Raw genomic sequence first — 14,776 nt, 5'->3', positions numbered from 1 at the left:
GAGACCTCTAAGGAGAAGTCATTAAACAACCTGAGAGCTGTGCCTTGATATTCTAGCTGCTGTTCACTCTGCCTATAAGCGCGCAGTATGGCCGTTTTGTCTGCGTAATCTAAGTACTTTATCATAATCACTCTTGGCTTCGTATTGCGTTTAATCTCCTTGGGGGGGCACACCCTATGTGCTCTTTCCACTTTGCAAGGTGAGGGGAGTTCCAGGATCTGCGGTATCTCCTCCGAACATAACTTGTGGAGCGTGTCTGCAGCGAATGTCTCCGGGAGGCCTACTAGCCGCAAATTGCTGCGTCTCGAGCGATTCTCCAGGTCTTGTATTTTGTCGTGCATTTATTTGTTTTCGGCGAGGACTTTGTCTAGCTTTATTGCTTGACTGGCGCTATCATCCTCCATGTCAGATATGCGTTGTTCTGCCTGAGTCAGGCGCTGGTTATGGACCTGCAGCTCTTTGTGCACTTTTTTAGAGTTTGTTGTACGGCCCCCTTGATCATGGACTCCAGGTCAGGCCTCAGTTGCCTGACCACCGCTGCTGCTATTTTGTCATAGTTTAAGCCGGACTCACCCTCGTTTCCCCCATCCTCGTTCTCGGAGTCCCAGTCCTGCTGGATTTGATCTTCTGCCCCGTCTGATGTCTGAGACGGCGGGGGAGATTTCTCCCTTGCGCCTGGCTTGGATCTGCTCTTCGGCGCCATCTTGCCTTCCAGCTCAGTGTCTCCCCGGCTGTCGTCTTTGCGGGTGAGATATTTCTCCATGGCGTCTCTGGCTGAGTTGCGGAGCTCTGTTGTGTGACCCCCTGCCTCTTCCAGAACGAAACGGGCACATCCGTAGGTTATAGGCTTGGCTGGAGTATATTCACGGAGCGGAGCTCTGGCTCTAGCCTCCTCTCATCGCGGCGCCGGAACCGGAAGTCTGAATTTGTATTCTTAGACATTGGTCACAGGGTCATTATGTATAGAGGCCCAAAGTATGCACATGCAATGTTATTCATGATTGGCTTGGTATAACTTTATGATCAATACTGATGTATGTAACTACTATGTATACTCACCTACGTTGACAGGATAAATTGTCATGCACTGCTCACTAATGTAAGCAAATGATAACAGTAATGCTCAGATTCCTGTTGGACTACTGTACTGTCTTTCACTTCTTAACTATGTTTATGTATTGTTAAAACAAACAAAACAATAAAAATTGAATTGTTAAAAAAAAAAAAAAAGTCATTTAGGATAGATACAATTGTTTATTTCATTTTGTTTATTTTCCCCTCGCTTTTCCTTTAAAGAGAGAAAATAAGCTTCTACCAGCCCCCTGCAGCTGTCCCGTGCTCTCGTAGTCTGGATCAGATCCTCCTGTCCCCCGCCGTCAGGTACTTTCACTTCGTCGACAGGCCCGACAGGCCTGGCCACGCGAATCCTTCTACGCTTTCCTGTCCGCAATAGCGTCCTGCGCCTGTGCAGGGCACTGTTGCAAACAGGAACGCATAGAAGGAGATGCGTGGCTAGGCCTGCGCAGGTGGAGTGCGCCTGTCAGCAGAAATCAAAAGTAGCTGGCATCAGGGGACAGAAGGATCCACTAGTGAGTGCGAGAGCACGGGACAGCTTAAGGATCACTTTAAGTTCAGCAGTAAAGACTGGTTCATTGTCGTAATATAAAAAAGTCTACTGCATTCAAACATGCACCCAAAGTCAGTTAGGCAAGGTCTTAACAAAACAGTTAAAAAGCTCAGGTTTTGGGACTTCCTGAAGGCACAAAAAAATTAATAGTTTCATTTTCTCCTCTTGTGTATCCTGTGCCAGTTGAACTGAAACGTATATAAACAGGTATTATGGGAGTTTCCAAAATGATGGTGGCAAAATACCAACCTCATTATGTAAGGCATTGGATTCTCAGAAGATGTCTGATAGATGGCCAGCAAGTTAAATTGTTGAATATGGACCTTCGTGATGCAAAGGGGTTGTGCATTGGCCCTTTTGCAATGTAGGGTTCAGGGAATGCAGAAGTTGTGTTTTGTACTCAGAAACTCAGAAATAGTGAAACTGTGTTGCAAGCTGAAGTATGACTGGGAGTAACTTTCTGAAAGGACTGCAATAAGGGCTCGTTCACACTGTAGGCGGTTTTGTTTTTTTAACACGTGGGCGAATTTTAAAATCTCCCACCAAACGCTTGTGCAATGAATGACTATGGGAAGGTTCATATCAGCACGAGTTATGCGCTGTCCGTTCGGTAAAGCAGTGCGTGGACCATTTTTGAGGCGATTCCGCCTCAATGGAAAGTATAGGAGCAAAGCAAAATGTTCAAAAAATCGCTTTGTGTATCGATCGCGTTTGCGTTTTTAAGAATAAATACTTTGTATTTATCATTTTCCGGGTCAATGAGTTCACTTCCTGACTTGTGTCAGGGAGTGAATTACAAAACGCTTAGAAAACTGCTAAGCACAAAAACAAATCGCCCGCCCAAGCGCCGGGAATCGGAAAAAAAGATACCTCAAAAACAGCCCAACGCGGATGGACACGCGAGCCGAACGCAATGTGAACAAGGCCTAACATAACTTCCAATTGTCCCTCTTTTCGGGAACCCAGTCCCTCTGTCACTTTTTCTTTCTCATTTGTCCCTCTTTCAGGACTAATGTACAGATCTATGTAAACGTGTATTTTTCTACTGAAAAATGTTTTTAACGGACTCTAAACTTTAAATTTCCATCCTTGAAATTGATATATTTCTTATTTTTATATTTTGACATGAAGGAAAATGATCCAGGATAGAAAGAACCAGTGTGGTTTGAATTATAAAACAACATTTTTTTTCTCATTAAATCATTATGGTATGCATGGACGAATTTCAGGCAAAGCCGCAAAGGCCATGGCCTAGGGCACCCGGCAAGCAAGGGGCAGGGTGTAAGCAGCAGTGTGGCAGTAGCGGTTAGCCTGCTGAACATTCGTCCTACTACACAGAGTTTGCACATAGTGGTGGATGGCCACCAACAGCCGGATCTGGCACTTGGGGGATGAAGGGGCAGCAAACAGGCACTTGCAGTGATCTATGAGCTGCCTGTCACTCACTGAATGTGCTGCTAGCCAAGGAGCTTACAATCTAATCCCTGCCATCATGTCACTAACTGTCCTCAGAAGAGCTTATAATGTATTCCCTGCCATCCTTTCAGTAACTGTCCTCAGAGGAGCCTACAATCTAATGCCAGCCGTGCTGGAGGGGGAGTTTAAGAGACTGTCTGCCCGGAGGCAGCCGGTGATGGTGAGCCTTGGACGGTAAAAAAAACAAATCCGGCCCTAATGGTATGTGTGACTAGGGGCGTATCGGGGGCACAATTAGGGGTGTGGCAGGGGCAGGGCTTAAATTCCTTTTTCTTATATCAAAAAGTTGGGAGGTACAAATAAGGAGGCAGGCTCACCAGATGGTATGGCTGATCCTGCTCTGACCAGCTAACAGCACTTAGTACAAACTCCAAAGTTCTCCACTTGATAGAATTGCAGGGTTGGCCTTAAAAACTCAAAACATAGGCTACCATAGCATAGCATAGCATAGGCTACCGCTATGACAGGCAAGGGTAGTAAGGGAGAAGTGACAGCTGGGAAAACCGGCACACTTGCGGTGCAGTTTGGCAGGGGTTTGTAGGTTTGTGGAGGTTGAAGTCTAAGGTGCCAGGACATCCGTGCCTAGAGGCTCCTGTGAGGTAAATCCGGGCCTAGAAAGATCGTGATTGGGCGGAAATTATGTCTCTGGGCTAATCAGAGGCCCCCCAGCCAGGCCCTAGCAACCAATCATAGGAGGGGAGGTTATGCCCTCCCCTCCTGTACATAAAGCGGCGGCAATCTTAAAAAGCTGAGAGGATCATCTCTAGGCTATTTGTTGCTTAAGAAAGCGTGTTTTTATTTCCCGAAAACATAGCGTTTTTACTCCTAACATTGCTCTTATACTGTAGTATATACTTGTATTCAGCTAGCTAGTCGGTGAGTGATTACTAAAGTTAGTTGTAGTCAGTGTAGTTCAGTGAGAGACTGTAGTGATCAACTTCAGTTAAAGATCAACTTCAGTTAGTTGCAGTCACTGCCACAGTTGTTCAGTCACTAAGTTTAGTCAGTGACATTGTACTGTTCAATTAGTGCACTGCAGCCAGACTGCTGTCCACTAATTTTTGTGCTCTATATTTTACTGTATCTGACACTTGTATTCAGCTCATAGCCAGTGATCAACTTCAGTTAGTTGCAGTCACTGTCACTGGTCAGTCACTAAGTTTAGTCAGTGACATTGTACTGTTCAATTAGTGCACTGCAGCCAGACCGCTGTCCACTAATTTTTGTGCTCTATATTTTACTGTATCTGACACTTGTATTCAGCTCATAGCCAGTGATCAACTTCAGTTAGTTGCAGTCACTGCCACTGGTCAGTCACTAAGTTTAGTCAGTGACATTGTACTGTTCTATTAGTGCAGGCAGACCCCTGTCCATTAAATTTTGTGCTCTATATTACTTTACTGTATAACTTGTATTCAGCTCATTAGCCAGTGATCAACTTAAGTTAGTACTTGCAGTCACTGCCACTGTTCAGTCACTAAGTTTAGTCAGTGACATTGTACTGTTCTACTAGTGCAGGCAGAGTGCTGTCCACTAATTGTTGTGCTCTTTATTATTTTACTGTATATCAATTGTATTCAGATCATTAGCCAGGGATCAACTTAAGTTAGTTGCAGTCACTGCCACTGGTCATTCATTAAGTCTAGTCAGTAAAATTGTACTGTTGTAGTAGTGCAGGCAGACCGCTGTCCATTACATTTTTGGGCTCTTTATTATTTTACTGTATCTGAGACTTGTATTCAGCTCATAGCCAGTGATCAACTTCAGTTAGTTGCATTCACTGCCACTGTTCAGTCACTAACTTTAGTCAGTGACATTGTACTGTTCTATTTGTGTAGGCAGACCGATGTCCACTAATTTTTGTAATCTATATTTTACTGTATCTGACAGTTGTATTCAGCTCATAGCCCCAGTGATCAACTTCAGTTAGTTGCAATCACTGCCACTGTTTAGTCACTAAGTTTAGTCAGTGACATTGTACTGTACTAGTAGTGCAGGCAGAGCGCTGTCCACTAATTTTTGTGTTCTATATTTTACCGTATCTGACAGACTGACAGTAGTATTCAGCTCATAGCCCCAGTGATCAACTTTAGATAGTTGCATTCACTGCCACTGTTCAGTCACTAAGTTTAGTCAGTGACATTGTACTGTGGTAGTAGCGTGCAGCCAGTTACTTTGCTGTGTGCATAGTGCAGTCAGACCGCGGCGCTATTCATTTCAGTGATTTTCGAGTTCTATACTGTATTCAGTATTTGCAAATTGTGCCGTCTGTGCATTTTTATTTATCTATTTTTATTTTTTGTATTCTTTTCTGACACTGTACTGTTCTAGTAGTGCAAGCAGACCGCTTTACACTAATTTTTGTGCTCTTTATTATTTTACTGGCCTCAATTCACAGAGCTTTATCAAACACTTTATCAAACGTTTGATGATTTTCCTCATGGGTAAAATCTAATTTTGAATTCACTAAGATGTTATAGATTTATAGATAATTTAATCGATAAAACATTTGATAAATCTATAACGCCTCAGTGAATTCAAAATTTTATTTTACCCATGAAGTAAATTATCAAACGTTTGATAAAGTGTTTGATAAAGCTCCGTGAATTGAGGCCAGTGTATGTCACTTGTATTCAGCTTATTAGCCAGTGATCAACTTCAGTTCGTTGCAGTCACTGCCACTGTTCAGTCACTAAGTTTAGTCAGTGACATTGTACTGTGGTAGTAGCATGCAGCCAGTTACTTTGCTGTGTGCATAGTGCAGTCAGACCGCGGCGCTGTTCATTTCAGTGATTTTCGAGTTCTATTACTGAATTCAGTATTTGCAAATTGCGCCGTCTGTGCATTTTTATTTATCTATTTTTATTTTTTGTATTCTTTTCTGAAAAATCAATAAAAGCCCCTGATATATTTTGTCTGTCCCCAGGCCCACACACGTATTGACTGTAAAAAGCAGCACACTTTCTCCTCCTTGAAATCTTGTGCATATATCTTGTGAAATCTGTCTGGCAGGGGTCGTGGGTGTGGCAGGAGAGGAAGTGCCATTGCCTCCGCCAGTTCTGGGACTGGTCCACGGCCAGAGAGGGCGCTCAGCTGTAGGGTGTACAGCAGAGAGGGATCTATCCACGGCACAGCCTGGGCCGAGTCTGATTTATGGTGCTGTGGTACCACCAGTGAGGTGCCATACTCTTCTTCTGTGCTGCCACAGAGTGCTGTTTAGTCCTCCAGCTGCCGCCTCTCATGTCGTTTTGAACGACAACAGCAGTCTGTGTACCCACCACCAGGATCCAGAGATGCTACAAATTTTGGCCTGATTTATCGTTCTGTGGTGCCACCAGTGAGGTGCCATACTCTCTTTCTGTGCTGCCTCAGAGTGCTGCTTAGTCCTCGTTTTGAATGACAACAGCAGTCTGTGTGCCCACCCCCAGGGCCCGGTAATGCTACAATTTTTGGGCTGATTTATTGTGCTGTGGTGCCACCAGTGGGGTGCCATACTCTTCTTCTGTGCTGCGGCAGAGTGCTGCTTAGTCCTCCTGCAGTTGCCTCTCATGTCTTATTTAGCGACAAAAACAGTCTGTGTATCCCCCACCAGGGTCCGCGGATGCTAAATTTTTTGGGCTGATTTATCGTGCTGTGGTACCTCCGGTGAGGTGCCATACTCTTCTTCTGTGCTGCCACAGAGTGCTGCTTAGTCCTCCTGCAGCCGCCTCTCATGTTGTATTTAGCGACAACAGCAGTCTGTGTATCCACCCCCAGGGTCCAGGGATGCTACATATTTTGGCCTGATTTATCATGCTGTGGTGCTACTAGTGAGGTGCCATACTCTCTTTCTGTGCTGCCGCAGAGGGCTGCATAGTCCTCCAGCTGCCGCCTCTCATGTCGTTTTGAACGACAACAGCAGTCTGTGTACCCACCACCAGGATCCAGAGATGCTACAAATTTTGGCCAGATTTATCATTCTGTGGTGCCACCAGTGAGGTGCCATACTCTCTTTCTGTGCTGCCTCAGAGTGCTGCTTAGTCCTCGTTTTGAATGACAACAGCAGTCTGTGTGCCCACCCCCAGGGCCCGTTAATGCTACAATTTTTGGGCTGATTTATTGTGCTGTGGTGCCACCAGTGGGGTGCCATACTCTTCTTCTGTGCTGCGGCAGAGTGCTGCTTAGTCCTCCTGCAGTTGCCTCTCATGTCTTATTTAGCGACAAAAACAGTCTGTGTATCCACCACCAGGGTCCGCGGATGCTAAATTTTTTGGGCTGATTTATCGTGCTGTTGTACCTCCGGTGAGGTGCCATACTCTTCTTCTGTGCTGCCACAGAGTGCTGCTTAGTCCTCCTGCAGCCGCCTCTCATGTTGTATTTAGCGACAACAGCAGTCTGTGTATCCACCCCCAGGGTCCAGGGATGCTACATATTTTGGCCTGATTTATCATGCTGTGGTGCTACTAGTGAGGTGCCATACTCTCTTTCTGTGCTGCCGCAGAGGGCTGCATAGTCCTCCAGCTGCCGCCTCTCATGTCGTTTTGAACGACAACAGCAGTCTGTGTACCCACCACCAGGATCCAGAGATGCTACAAATTTTGGCCTGATTTATCGTTCTGTGGTGCCACCAGTGAGGTGCCATACTCTCTTTCTGTGCTGCCTCAGAGTGCTGCTTAGTCCTCGTTTTGAATGACAACAGCAGTCTGTGTGCCCACCCCCAGGGCCCGGTAATGCTACAATTTTTGGGCTGATTTATTGTGCTGTGGTGCCACCAGTGGGGTGCCATACTCTTCTTCTGTGCTGCGGCAGAGTGCTGCTTAGTCCTCCTGCAGTTGCCTCTCATGTCTTATTTAGCGACAAAAACAGTCTGTGTATCCACCACCAGGGTCCGCGGATGCTAAAATTTTTGGGCTGATTTATCGTGCTGTGGTACCTCCGGTGAGGTGCCATACTCTTCTTCTGTGCTGCCACAGAGTGCTGCTTAGTCCTCCTGCAGCCGCCTCTCATGTTGTATTTAGCGACAACAGCAGTCTGTGTATCCACCCCCAGGGTCCAGGGATGCTACATATTTTGGCCTGATTTATCATGCTGTGGTGCTACTAGTGAGGTGCCATACTCTCTTTCTGTGCTGCCGCAGAGGGCTGCATAGTCCTCCAGCTGCCGCCTCTCATGTCGTATTGAACGATAACAGCAGTTCTGTGTACCCAGGGTCCACGGATGCTACAATTTTTGGGCTTATTTATCGTGCTGTGGTACCACCAGTGAGGTGCCATACTCTTCTTTTATGCTGCCGCAGAGTGCTGCCTAGTCCTCCTGCTGCTGCCTCTCATGTCGTATTTAGCGAAAACAGCAGTCTGTGTACCCACCAACAAGGTCCAGGGATGCTATAAATTTTGGCTGATTTATCATGTTGTGGTGCCACCACTGAGGTGCCATACTCTCTTTCTGTGCTGCCGCAGAGTGCTGCTTAGTCCTCCTGCAGCCGCCTCTCATGTTGTATTGAACGACAACAGCAGTCTGTGTACTCACCACCAGGATCCACGGATGCTACAATTTTTGAGCTGATTTATCATGCTGTGGTGCTACTAGTAAGGTGCCATACTTTCTGTCTGTGCTGCCGCAGAGTGCTGCTTAGTCCTCTAGCTGCCGCCTCTCATGTCGTTTTGAACGACAACAGCAGTCTGTGTACCCACCACCAGGGTTCAGGGATGCTACAAGTTTTGGCTTGATTTATCGTGCTGTGGTGCCACCAGTGAGGTGCCATACTCTCTTTCTGTGCTGCTTTCATAGTGCTGCTTAGTCCTCCAGCTGACGCCTTTCATGTCGTTTTGAACGACAACAGCAGTCTGTGTACCTACCACCAGGGTCCGCGGATGCTACAATTTTTGGGCTGATTTATTGTGCTGTGGTGCCACCAGTGAGGTGCCATACTCTTCTTCTGTGCTGCCGCAGAGTGCTGCTTAGTCCTCCTGCTGCCGCCTCTCATGTCGTATTTAGTGACAACAGCAGTCTGTGTACCCACCACCAGGGTCCAGGGATGCTACAATTTTTGGGCTGATTTATCGTGCTGTGGTGCCACCAGTGAGGTGCCATACTCTTTTTCTGTGCTGCCGCAGAGTGCTACTTAGTCCTCCTGCTGCCACCTCTCATGTCATATTGAACGACAACAGCAGTCTGTGTACCCACCACCAGGGTCCGCGGATGCTAAAATTTTTGGGCTGATTTATCGTGCTGTGGTACCACCAGTGAGGTGCCATGCTCTTCTTCTCTGCTGCCGCAGACTGCTGCTTAGTCCTCCTGCTTAGAGATGGCCTGAACGGTTCGCCGGCGAACGGTTCCAGGCAAACTTCAGGTGGTTCGCGTTCGCCATGGAATGTGAACTTTTCCGGAAGTTCGGTTCACCCCCATAGTGCACCATTAGGGTCAACTTTGACCCTCTACATCACAGTCAGCAGGCACATTGTAGCCAATTAGGCTACACTCTCTCCTGGAGCCACTCCCCGCTTATAAAAGGCAGGCAGTGCTGGTCATTACACTCACTCATGTGCCTGCATTAATTAGTGAAGGGACAGCTGCTGGCAGACTCTCATAGGGAAAGATTAGTAAGGTTCTTTTAGGCTTGTTAGCTTGCTCCTGGCTGATTGTTATTGTTAAAATAGCACCCCTCAACAGCTCTTTTCAGAGCTAATGTTCTCCTGATGTGTTTTTTTTGTGTTGCCCACTGACACTGCATTATACAGCCCTATCTGTTGCAGCTGGATCTTGGTAATTGCTATTACTGTGCCAGCCAGGCCCTGCCTAAATATCTATACTGGGACACCTACCTATGCCTACCTAACTACTGGGGCTCCTACTTACCTATACGGGACACCTACCTATGCCTACCGACCTACCTATACTAGGGCACCTACCTATGCCTACCTACATATACTAGGGCACCTACCTATGCCTACCTACCTATACTGGGTCTCCTACCTATGCCTACCTAACTACTGGGGCACCTACTTACCTATACGGGGACACCTATTGATGCCTACCTACCTACACTAGGGCACCTACCTATGCCTACCTACCTATACTGGGACTCCTACCTATGCCTAGCTAACTACTGGGGCACCTACCTATGCCTATCTACCTATACTGGGACACCTACCTACCTATACTGGGACTCCTACCTACCTATACTGGGACTCCTACCTATGCCTAGATAACTATTGGGGCACCTACCTATGCCTATCTACCTATACTGGGACACCTACCTACCTATACTGGGACTCCTAGCTATGCCTATCTACCTATACTGGGTCTCCTACCTATGCCTACCTACCTATACTGGGACGCCTACTTATGCCTAGCTAACTACTGGGGCACCTACCTATGCCTATCTACCTATACTGGGACACCTACCTATCTATACTGGGACTCCTACCTATGCCTACCTACCTATACTGGGACTCCTACCTATGCCTAGCTAACTACTGGGGCACCTACCTATGCCTTTCTACCTATGCTGGGACACCTACCTGTGCCTACCTACCTATACTGGGACTCCTACCTATGCCTACCTACCTATACTGGGACTCCTACCTATGCCTAGCTAACTACTGGGGCACCTACCTATGCCTATCTACCGATACTGGGACTCCTACCTATGCCTACCTACCTATACTGGGACTCCTACCTATGCCTAGATAACTACTGGGGCACCTACCTATACTGGGACTCCTACCTATGCCTACCTACCTATACTGGGACTCCTACCTATGCCTACCTACCTATACTGGGACTCCTACCTATGCCTAGCTAACTACTGGGGCACCTACCTATGCCTATCTACCTATACTGGGACACCTACCTATGCCTACCTACCTATACTGGGACTCCTACCTATGCCTACCTACCTATACTGGGACGCCTACCTATGCCTAGCTAACTACTTGGGCACCTACCTATGCCTATCTACCTATACTGGGACACCTACCTACCTATACTGGAACTCCTACCTATGCCTAGCTACCTATACTGGGACTCCTACCTATGCCTAGCTAACTACTGGGGCACCTATCTATGCCTTTCTACCTATGCTGGGACACCTACCTATGCCTACCTATACTGGGACTCCTACCTATGCCTAGCTAACTACTGGGGCACCTACCTATGCCCATCTACCTATACTGGGACACCTACCTACCTATACTGGGACTCCTACCTATGCCTAGCTAACTACTGGGGCACCTACTTATGTCTATCTACCTATACTGGGACACCTACCTAACTATACTGGGACTCCTACCTATGCCTACCTACCTATACTGGGACTCCTACCTATGCCTATCTAACTACTGGGGCACCTACCTATGCCTATCTACCTATACTGGAACTCCTACCTATGCCTACCTATACTGGAACTCCTACCTATGCCTAGCTAACTACTGGGGCACCTAACTATGCCCATCTACCCATACTGGGACTCCTACCTATGCCTACCTACCTATACTGGGACTCCTACCTATGCCTAGCTAACTACTGGGGCACCTACCTATGCCCATCTACCCATACTGGGACTCCTACCTATGCCTACCTACCTATACTGGGACTCCTACCTATGCCTAGCTAACAACTGGGGCACCTACCTATACTGGGACTCCTACCTATGCCTACCTACCTATACTGGGATTCCTAACTATGCCTACCTACCTATACTGGGACTCCTACCTATGCCTAGCTAACTACTGGGACACCTACCTATGCCTACCTACCTATACTGGGACTCCTACCTATGCCTACCTACCTACACTGGGACTCCTACCTATGCCTAGCTAACTACTGGGGCACCTACCTATGCTTATCTACCTATACTGGGACTCCTACCTACACCTATCTAACTACTGGGGCACCTACCTATGCCTATCTACCTATACTGGGACACCTACCTATGCCTACCTACCTATACTGGGACTCCTACCTATGCCTACCTACCTATACTGGGACACCTACCTATGCCTAGCTAACTACTGGGGCACCTACCTATGCATATCTACCTATACTGGGACACCTACCTACCTATACTGGGACTCCTACCTATGCCTACCTACCTATACTGGGACTCCTACCTATGCCTAGCTAACTACTGGGGCACCTACCTATGCCTTTCTACCTATACTGGGACACCTACCTGTGCCATCCTACCTATACTGGGACTCCTACCTATGCCTACCTACCTATACTGGGACGCCTACCTATGCCTAGCTAACTACTGGGACACCTACCTATGCCTACCTACCTATACTGGGACTCCTACCTATGCCTACCTACCTATACTGGGACTCCTACCTATGCCTAGCTAACTACTGGGGCACCTACCTATGCTTATCTACCTATTCTGGGACTCCTACCTACGCCTATCTAACTACTGGGGCACCTACCTATGCCTATCTACCTATACTGGGACACCTACCTATGCCTACCTACCTATACTGGGACTCCTACCTATGCCTACCTACCTATACTGGGACTCCTACCTATGCCTAGCTAACTACTGGGGCACCTACCTATGCCTTTCTACCTATACTGGGACACCTACCTGTGCCATCCTACCTATACTGGGACTCCTACCTATGCCTACCTACCTATACTGGGACGCCTACCTATGCCTAGCTAACTACTGGGGCACCTACCTATGCCTATCTACCTATACTGGGACACCTACCTACCTATACTGGGACTCCTACCTACCTATACTGGGACTCCTACCTATGCCTAGCTAACTACTGGGGCGCCTACCTATGCCTATCTACCCATACTGGGACTCTTACCTATGCCTACCTACCTATACTGGGACTCCTACCTATGCCTAGCCAACTACTGGGGCACCTACCTATACTGGGACACCTACCTACCTATACTGGGACTCCTACCTATGCCTACCTACCTATACTGGAACTCCTACCTATGCCTAGCTTACTACTGGGTCACCAACCTATGCCTATCTACCTATACTGGGACACCTACCTATGCCTACCTACCTATACTGGGACTCCTACCTATGCCTACCTACCTATACTGGGACTCCTACCTATGCCTAGCTAACTACTGGGGCACCTACCTATGCTTATCTACCTATACTGGGACTCCTACCTATGCCTAGCTAACTACTGGGGCACCTACCTATGCCTATCTACCTATACTGGGACACCTACCTATGCCTACCTACCTATACTGGGACTCCTACCTATGCCTACCTACCTATACTGGGACGCCTACCTATGCCTAGCTAACTACTGGGGCACCTACCTATGCATATCTACCTATACTGGGACACCTACCTACCTATACTGGGACTCCTACCTATGCCTACCTACCTATACTGGGACTCCTACCTATGCCTAGCTAACTACTGGGGCACCTACCTATGCCTTTCTACCTATACTGGGACACCTACCTGTGCCATCCTACCTATACTGGGACTGCTACCTATGCCTACCTACCTATACTGGGACGCCTACCTATGCCTAGCTAACTACTGGGACACCTACCTATGCCTACCTACCTATACTGGGACTCCTACCTATGCCTACCTACCTATACTGGGACTCCTACCTATGCCTAGCTAACTACTGGGGCACCTACCTATGCTTATCTACCTATACTGGGACTCCTACCCACGCCTATCTAACTACTGGGGCACCTACCTATGCCTATCTACCTATACTGGGACACCTACCTATGCCTACCTACCTATACTGGGACTCCTACCTATGCCTACCTACCTATACTGGGACTCCTACCTATGCCTAGCTAACTACTGGGGCACCTACCTATGCCTTTCTACATATACTGGGACACCTACCTGTGCCATCCTACCTATCCTGGGACTCCTACCTATGCCTACCTACCTATACTGGGACGCCTACCTATGCCTAGCTAACTACTGGGGCACCTACCTATGCCTATCTACCTATACTGGGACACCTACCTACCTATACTGGGACTCCTACCTACCTATACTGGGACTCCTACCTATGCCTAGCTAACTACTGGGGCACCTACCTATGCCTATCTACCCATACTCGGACTCTTACCTATGCCTACCTACCTATACTGGGACTCCTACCTATGCCTAGCCAACTACTGGGGCACCTACCTATACTGGGACACCTACCTACCTATACTGGGACTCCTACCTATGCCTACCTACCTATACTGGAACTCCTACCTATGCCTAGCTTACTACTGGGTCACCAACCTATGCCTATCTACCTATACTGGGACACCTACCTATGCCTACCTACCTATTCTGGGACTCCTACCTATGCCTACCTACCTATACTGGGACTCCTACCTATGCCTACCTACCTATACTGGGACTCCTACCTATGCCTAGCTAACTACTGGGGCACCTACCTATGCTTATCTACCTATACTGGGACTCCTACCTATGCCTAGCTAACTACTGGGGCACCTACCTATGCCTATCTACCTATACTGGGACACCTACCTATGCCTACCTACCTATACTGGGGCACATACCTATGCCTACCTACATACAAGAAGATAATAAGGTTGTTGCTTTATTGTGGACAGACCAAATTTGATCAGCTGGACAGTCACTGTTGTTCTATCATTGAGCTACCACAACCCAGCAACCATATGGGCTTGAAAACCGCTATCGCCATGGTGCGCACCAGTCCAGCA

This window comes from Hyperolius riggenbachi, chromosome 1 (genome assembly GCF_040937935.1).
Source record: "Hyperolius riggenbachi isolate aHypRig1 chromosome 1, aHypRig1.pri, whole genome shotgun sequence".
Taxonomy (NCBI): Eukaryota; Metazoa; Chordata; class Amphibia; order Anura; family Hyperoliidae; genus Hyperolius; species Hyperolius riggenbachi.
This window is presented reverse-complemented; position numbering follows the sequence as displayed.